Below are 9,205 nucleotides of genomic sequence, written 5' to 3' on the forward strand. Positions count from 1 at the left end.
AACTCCGCTAGACCATGTGACCTCACAATCCTTATCTTATATGCTAAACGATGAAAAACTGCATATAATACAGACAGGTCTAAAGTCAACTTGATGCAACATCCTGTGATCATTCCCAAGGGCCTCACTTTTCCAATCAGTCAATGTGATATCTTTTAGGCTGTGGATAAAAACACAAACATGACAGCTAAGATAGTGGAAACCTGCTGTGTCAAAGCAGAAACACAAGAGCAGCGCTCACAGCGGAGGTCGAGTTGTGGCACGCTGGAGAAATATGGTTTTGCTTTCCTGCCAAAAACATCTTTGAAATAATACTGTTATGTAAAATGGCCCATCCGAAGTTTCTTAGTGTGTAGCTTTAGATGGACACACAGTGGATTCCACTAACTCCCACTGGATGAATGAATGAATGAATATTGAATATTCATGAATTGAATATGAATTCAACTCAATATTGTTTATCATTTTTTTCCCTTTACTGACTGAAGGCATCTCTTGATAGCATTATTGCCATAGTGTATCTCTTAGGCTGCCATGACATAGCCTACCAACAGAGGTCGCTATAATGACAAGGTCATTGAAGGAAATAGGGTTGTCCTTATTGCAGAGTTGCCCAATTTTTATGAGTAGTAATCTTTTAACAAATGGACCATAAAATATATATTTTGATATTATATAAAAACATTTTATAATAACTCAACAAGAATTGTCAAATTCTATTGACTAATAACAGTATGTATATGTTCAATATACATTTCCCTCTATTTGAGTGTGCTGATGTTTACCACCCGATTTAATGCTTTTTTCCAAACTGCCTGACTAATGAGACCACCGAAGGAAGAAGCTCTTTCCACACCTTGATGTTTACCTCTGCTGTCAGCTTGTTTCCACAAGGCCAGCAATGGGGCCCCGGCTGTTTGTGCGAGAAGAGAAGCTGCAGCTGGGCTGGATGGCGGAGGAGGCTGGATTCTCACCTCAACACCTCCCTGAGCGGTGACGTTGAAGGGAAGCATGTCTGCACAACCTATAGGCACACTCCATCCGCCTCACCATGCAGTCAGAAACATCAGGCTCACATTATATATATGATACAGTAAGTAGTTTTTAACACTGTTTTGATTCTACACTTAGATGCCCTATGTCACATAAACAAACAACACAAACAAATACATGACATTTTAGCACTTTCAAGAAGCCTTCTATGACTGGATCTCTGAACTCATAAAAAGTTTGGACATATTCACAAGAATAAAGTTAAAAACTTATGAGGAAAAAAGCAGTACATTTACCAGACTGAAGTCTTAAATTTACAAGAAAAAAAGCTGTAATATTCAAGGAATGAAGTCGTAAATATACACAAATAACATCGTAAATTTAGGAGCAGGAAAAAAAGTCGTAAATTTACAAGAATAAAGTTGTAAATTTATGAGAAGAATAGTTGTGAATTCACCAGAATGAAGTCGTAAATTTACCAGAATATTACAAGAACAAAGTCATACATTTATGAGAATAAAGTCAGAAATTTATGAAAATAACAAAGTTGTACATTTACAAGAATAAAGTTGTACATTTATGAGAAAAATAGTTGTGAATTTACCAGAATAAAGTCAAAAATTTGCCAGAATTAAGTCTTAAATTTATGAGAAATATTACCGAAAAAACCTTTGATTTTACAAAAACAAAGTTGTACATTTATGAGAAAAAAGTCACACACTTACGACAATAACGTCATAAATTTACCAGAATATTACAAGAACAAAGTCATACATTTATTTGAATAAAGTCAGAAATGTACGAAAATAAAAAAGTTGTACATTTACAAGAACAACATCGTAAATTTAGGAGGAGGAAAAAAAAGTTGTACATTGACAAGAATAAAGTTGTACATTTATGAGAAAAGTAGTTGTGAATTTACCAGAATAAAGTCAAAAATTTACCAGAATCAAGTCTTAAATTCATGAGAAATATTACAAAAATAAAGTCCTACATTTACAAAAAAAATCTTTGATTTTACAAAAACAAAATCTCACATTTATGAGAAAAAGTCACACATTTACAACAATAAAGTCATAAATTTACAAGAATTAAGTTATAAATCCACAAAAATGAGGTCATAAAGTTCACTACAATAAAAATTGGAAATGTTCGAGAATAAAGTCATAAAAATATGAAAATAGTCATCAATTTAAAACAGTAGTCATAAATTTAAAAGAAAAAAGCAACAAGTCTGAAATTTAGTATGAAAAAAAAGCTGTAATCTTATGAGAATTATTACATAAATGTAAAGGAATAAAGTTGTAAATTTGCAGGAAAAAAGTTGTAAATTTACGAGAATAAAGTCGTAACATTACGTGTCACGAGGGAAAATAGAGCAGCTGAGCACAAACAGATTAGCCTGCTTTCCTTACACTATAGTTGTCTCATTGCAATGCCTGTAAGATTTACATTTGTTTTGACAATAGTTGTAAATTTACAACTTTAAAATCTGAGATTAAGTCATCAGGTTATGACTTTATTCCTGAAAAGGGGGATTTACGTGACTTTTGGCAAATTTAAATTGGACTTTTTTTCTCAAAAATGACAGTCTTTATTCTCCAAACTTTTCAATGTGGCCCTAATATACCATCGTAGTATTAAACACCCCCATCTTAGGCCGTTTGGGAGTGATCTCCTGTCCCTTTGAAGCAAATAGCATGAATGATGGGCATCATCCAGCACCAAACAATGGAATGGAGGAGGCGGCAACATCAGCAGGAGATTTTCAGGAGATAAAACTAGGTTTGGGTTGGTCTGACCCCCGCTCCTTGCTAGTTCCTAACAATAGGAAGGTGATAACAAATCACAAATAAATGTTGACGATTCTACTTATTTAGTCAGATGAAAATCTGCATTTGTGTGTATGGCAACAAAGTGCTCACACTGCTATCATGAGCATACATTTTCTCATTAGGGCAGACAATGCTGGTCCGTGCATGTAACTAATTGGAATAAATGACATTGTTGGAATAATTGATTCAGTCTTTTCCCATGCAGTATCTGCATCATCTGATGTTAGCTTCCTGTTGCACAATGAGTCACCTAGTATTAGCAAGTCATTGTCCTTGGGGCATTGTGTGACTATTTGTCATGCTTTTTGTGCTAATTTAATGACCCACATAGTTTATTTAAAGTTATTTTACTTTAGTTTATTGTATTTCATTAATTCATTTAGTTGTTATTTTATTGCACAAGTAAAGTGTTTTAGTTTAGTGCCATTTTGTGCCAAAAAGACCCATTTACTCTTATACATTTTTATTGGCCGTCTGTCTTTTCAACCGTCACGTGCTTCTTTATGCTTTTAAGGTGGTCTGTTGATGTGCACAGATCATTGATTTAAATATGTTGATGTCTCCTCCAACCACCCCTACTGTGTTCCTTCCAACTGTTTGAACAGCTGTGCTTTCGTTATCACTGCCTGGACCCACCGCTGATTCTTGCTCCTGGCAGGAGAGGAGCGTGTGAAGGTGGAGGGTCCACAGGTTTGGAGGCTCTCAGCAGGAAGGAGGTCCATGGTGTGGTGTGACTATACTGCCTTGTTTACCACAACTCGGCTGTATAGCGAAGGCAGGGACACGTGTCACCGTTGTGTTGATGAGGTTGAGAAGAATGCATACATGTGTTGCATACAGCATGTGTGTACTGTATACTACCCTCATTTACCCTCCCAGCATCGTTAGGAGATTCCAAAGTCATTTTTTTACATTTTCCAGGGCTAAAAAGGAACAGGTAAGTTCCCAAACTGAAAAGGACAAATTTCATGGGTCCAGAACGAGCCCATTTAAATGACATTGAATCCATTAACTTTCAGTATGGTACTTTTAAGGGATGAAAGATGAAAAAAAGACACTCTTTTTTTTTAAAAATAGAAACATTTGCGACAAAACAAAATATTTTGACACAAAATAGCATATTGGTGGATTTTATTTTCAATTTGATATAATTGCTTTAATATTTATTAGTACTATACATATAATTATTATTTAATTTTCATTATTTGTAATTATTTATATTAAACTTTTTATTGTTATTTAATTGTTTCAACATTTAATTTATTTGGATTTTTATTTACCCTTCGTTATTTAAAAAAACATTTTATTCAATTGCTTTAATATTTTTCATTTTTATTTTTTCCCAATAATTATTATGTCATTTCCATTATTCTTTATTAATTTGATGACACTTTTTATTGTATTTATTTTTATTTTATTTAACAATTTCAACATTTGATTTATTTAAATTAGCATTTATTGTTATTGATTTTCATGCTTATTCTTTGTTTGTATTCTATATATATTATTATATTATATATCAGGATGTTATAATTATTGGTAGCTATAATTATCGACCTGTAATCAGTATAAAATGTGATATCGGTCGATATTGGTATCAGATATTTTATCCCAATCATGAAAACCGATGCAGTACGTGTTCATTCCACCACAGGAGGTATGTCATGTTACACATATCGGTATTGGAAATTGAGAGTTGGACAATATCAGCAAAAAAAAAAAGCTAATATCAGACATCCCCAATATTTATTTTCTTTACTTTTAAAAAAATCACCTCAAGTCGGCTGTGTGCTGTTTTGTGCTGTTACAGTATGTTGAAAGCTGCCTTCATGATACATTTATGGGTGCGGTAAAACAGAGCTAAGGCCCCTAATGCATCACAGAAATGTTTGAAATCGCACATAAAATAGCAGCCAATCATAGTACAAGGGTTTGCTGCCGTGATGCCTGGTGTTCATATGTGCTGCAACACAGTTTTTAATTTGAGTGCATTGCAACCATATGGAAAGGGTGTAAACACTTCTCCTTTCAGAGGACTTGAATGCTTTTTCTCAAACACATTCAAGCTCACTCAGCCACTTAAGTCAAGATGAGGCGCATTCACAATTCTCTTTTTAAATGATTTATTAATCTTCCTGAAATAAACACTTAATGTGTTCTTACTCCTACCTTCTTTATATTGCTAAACTATTCCATCAAGTGCGGTTTCTAGTATTTGTTTTTGCCGTTGCTTTACAACAGAGAAGCACAGCAGCAGACAATGTGTTGAAGTAAATTAAGTTAAAGTGCAAAAAGGTTGATTGGGACGTTAAATTGGATATTGAGCGGACTTGTCTGCATTTCGGCAAGCGCTCAGTGTGGTTATGAGTGAATAAAGCAGAGCGGTCTGAAAAGTGTGAACAAATACAGGATGATTGGCTTACAAACGAGCTGCAATTCTACCTCAGGGTGAAAGATAATTAGAATCAATACTAACCTCAGGCCAATGTCCTAAATGCCTTCTGACCTTGAGCCCAAGGTGAATGCATTTGTGCTATAATTGCTAGAGTTTTGCAACTTTTCAAAAAGTAATGTTATCAGTAATGATTTCCTTATTAAGATGGTGTTCCTTCACGCAGGAGTCAAGAGCAAGATGATTAGATTTAAAGTAAAGCAGTCGAGAAACTTTTTTTTCAGGCAATGTGTGCATGCAAGTGTGTTTAAATGACGGGGTGTAAAGCCGTATGTTGACAAATTATGGCCATCAGTCTCTTGGTCAGCACACGCCTTGCCCTTGTCAGTCATCCCATTAATTATGAGAGGCAGACGTCCTGCAGGAACTCCATACACACTGCCTCATTTGTGACCAGGTTGCACAGCAGACATTTTGTTTCTGACTCACAGACTCATAATTGGCGGCGGTCGCACAATGCCCACCTTAACGTGCCCACTTTGGAGGCTCTCAACATGCCTGTCAAAATCAGCCCCACACAGGCTAAAAGTCTTGACAACAGTTACTCTGTTCTTATGGCTCCAACACTGCTGTGCTGTGCCGTTTCTGTAAACATGCAAAAAAATGGCAACGCATGCAAAAAAAAAAAAGACCTCAAAACACTTTGCACAACATGAGCATGTTTAAAATGCATCGTATGAAACAATATAACCAACAGGGATTACAGGCCGTCCTAATAATACCAAGTTTCAACATTACTATGCAGTCCCACCTGCAAGTGAAATGAAAATTCCACATCGCCAAACGCTCGCAAAGTGGAGAAACGCTGATCAACAAGTCCTTAGAGGTTTTTTTGGAGGGCTTCGTAGTAGAAATAGGTGTGTCCCAATGACGTGTATTGTTAGCTAGCTTATATTAACTCATTTTCTGGCATTATAATGAACAGAGAAGGGAAATATGTGTTCATGTTAAGGATTGTGAATGATGGGCAAAATAAAAAAAGTGCAGTTCTCCTTTAAGAGAGGTGGAATGACTTCTGTGAGTCATTATGGAGTATAAGACTACAAAATATCAGGAGAATGTTGACTGTGGTGAGTTAGATCAGTCGGAATATTCAGATAGCATGTCGGCTTGTCGACAAAGCTCACTTCTGGTCACGTGATGGTGATGGGTTGGCGTTGGGTCGGGAATGTCATTGTTTTCTTAAAACAACAGTGTCACCTGTCGACACAAAAATGACAAGCTGGCGTTTTTCAGATTTTCCCACTCTGAAATACTGCTGCAGGGTGCCCAGAATAACTTTCATGTAAGTCAGAATTAATGCCAAAATTAACATCAAAGTCACTTGCACTGTAGAAAGAACATTTGAATGACATATAAATACAGTAATGAAAAGGTTCAATACAAGAACTATATGAAACTAATGAAAAAAATAAAACAAAACAACACTTTCCAACTCCCGGAACCTGTATGGGCAGTCTCAGCTCAAAAATCAGCACATCCGAAGCACGCCGCCTGTGCATCTCTTTTGAGCGGTTGTGACCTAGGTTGTACTTTTATTTCTGTGGTTGTCTTGCACACTGGAATGGGTGTTGCAAGGGAGGCTCATTGCTGTTTATCACTGAGTTATCACTGTCTAAGTTTGCTTAAAAATAGTATTTATATTTAGAAAATATTTCAGATACTTCTTTATATATATATGTTAAGACATCAGGTGATTGAATATCTTGAGAAAAAAAACAAAGAAAGTTCGCTTTATTCAAGTCTTTTTTGCTTATTTTGCAACATTAACAGCCATTTTGGTGTTGCGTAATTACATTTTTCAAGCAACCAACTCAAGATTGCTCATAACTGACTAACTGCCACAAAAACAACTTTAATCTGTGATGCCTCCAGTATTTTCTGAACTGTTGCTTGTGGTTTATATAAGTATGAGAGCGCATAAACACGCATGCATGCATACCTTCACTGGCACTCCACCCCCAATGTATACTTTTACTGGAAGTCACCTGGAGCTATGCATGCTAGGTAGGCATTTTTTGTGCACTGTTTCTATTCTGAGGATCATTTCTGGCAGTGGGAGCAGCATTTGTATTTGTCGCGGCCAAAATCTGTGTGTGTGCTTCACACAGACTGCGGAGGCTCCGGCACTCTTGAGTTCACATATCTCCAAACTGTCATACAAACTATCCAAAAGGGTGGTTTGGAGGTGCGCTAAGAGTACATGTGTATAGGGTATCTATCAAGCAGGCGCCGTTGTGACCAAACAAATCCGGCGGTGGTGGCTGGATGATATGATTTCACCAAAAGAGGAATGGAAAGCGGTAAGGGTAAAGCCTATGTTGCATAGAGGGTATAGCGTGTGTTGCAAGTGGGGTAAGGTGAGAGGTGCGGGCTGTTACCATTTTTAATCAACATTGATAAATATTCAGTGAAACATGCTTATCAGATGAGATGGTGGTGGTCCAAGCCATTGCTTGTAGGGTTTTCATTCACTTCATTTTCTACTGCTTATCCTCACGAGGGTCACGAGGGTGCTGGAGCCTATCCCAGCTGTCTTCGGGCAGAGGCAGGGTACACCCTGGACTGGTCGCCAGCCAATCACAGGACACATATAGACAAACAACCATTCACACTCACATTCATACCTATGGACAATTTGGAGTCGCTAATTAGCCTAGCATGTTTTTGGAATTAGCCCACGCATGCACAGAGAGAACATGCAAACTGCACACAGAGATGCCCGAGGGTGGAACCCGGGTCTCCTAGCTGTGAGGCCTGCATGCTGACCACTTCCACACCGAATATTTTTAATATGATACTTAGTGATGAGAGTATTGTGTATGGTTCAGTAGTTGTGCTTTAGGGGTGTTGGAATTTGACCTGTTCTTAGGTCAGTGATTCCTGTGGGTGTCGTGTTGGAGGCAAGAGATGACAACAAACTTGTCAGTTATATGGTTTACTCTTGATTAAATGTAGTGCATAGTTATATGAGTGAGACACAAGAAATAGGAGACAAACATACATGAGACACAAAAAATAGGAGACAAACATACATGAGACACAAAGAATAGGAGACAAACATATATGAAATCCTTCAGGGGGCAGCGGCGTTTGCCTGCTGGGTAAAGTCAGTCCAAAAGATAAAAAGAGTTGCTGCATTGAAGTGTGGAATGCATCTTGCTGTTTTGTAGACCCCAATAAATGGCTGATTTGTGTACAGTCATCCCATTATATGCATTCTTAGCTGCCTCTTTTTTAGCTGTTTTTATATCTTTAGAGCGCACACAAAAGAGACAGACGTGTGTTCACGTCTCACATGAGGATTGTGGGTGATGGACAAAATTCCTCCCCAAAAAGTGTGGTTTTCTTTTCAGCGGACCCTAAGGTTGGATTATAAGACAGAAAGAGATGGGCTACTGTGGGACACAAAAAGTCTAAATGATTTACATGCTGCAGTTCTTCTAATGTTAGCTGAGCTGAGAGCGGCGTCAGCAAAGGAGGCCATGAGGAAGCAATCCATGTGGATGTTCTCCAAAATCCTGCAAGAGTCCTTGGGGACCTAATCAATCACTACAAACAGGCAAAATACTCCAGCATGCAATTCCCCTGCCCTGGATTCCTGTTGTTTGTTTGTTTTTCTCACCACAGAGAGGTTAGCGCACTGAAATTCTCAAAAAAGAATGTGTTATTCCACCAATCATGAGCACAAACTGCAACTATCTACAAACAAACGGTTGCAGGTATGTCATTGGCCAACAACCATACATGTTTGACAGCCCATTTTCTTTCTGGCACAATCAATGCATTGATACGTTCTGTTAAAATAAGTTCTGATAGTAACTGGAGCATGGTAATGTGTTTGTTTCTGCATACACTTCCCATTTGCCCACAGTCTCACACATCCAAGCAGCTGTTAGAAAGGCAATAAACCATTCACAAGACC

This window comes from Doryrhamphus excisus, linkage group LG2, assembly GCF_037039965.1.
Source record: "Doryrhamphus excisus strain RoL-2023G ecotype Guam linkage group LG2, RoL_Dexc_Guam_v1.1, whole genome shotgun sequence".
In the NCBI taxonomy this organism is placed as follows: Eukaryota; Metazoa; Chordata; class Actinopteri; order Syngnathiformes; family Syngnathidae; genus Doryrhamphus; species Doryrhamphus excisus.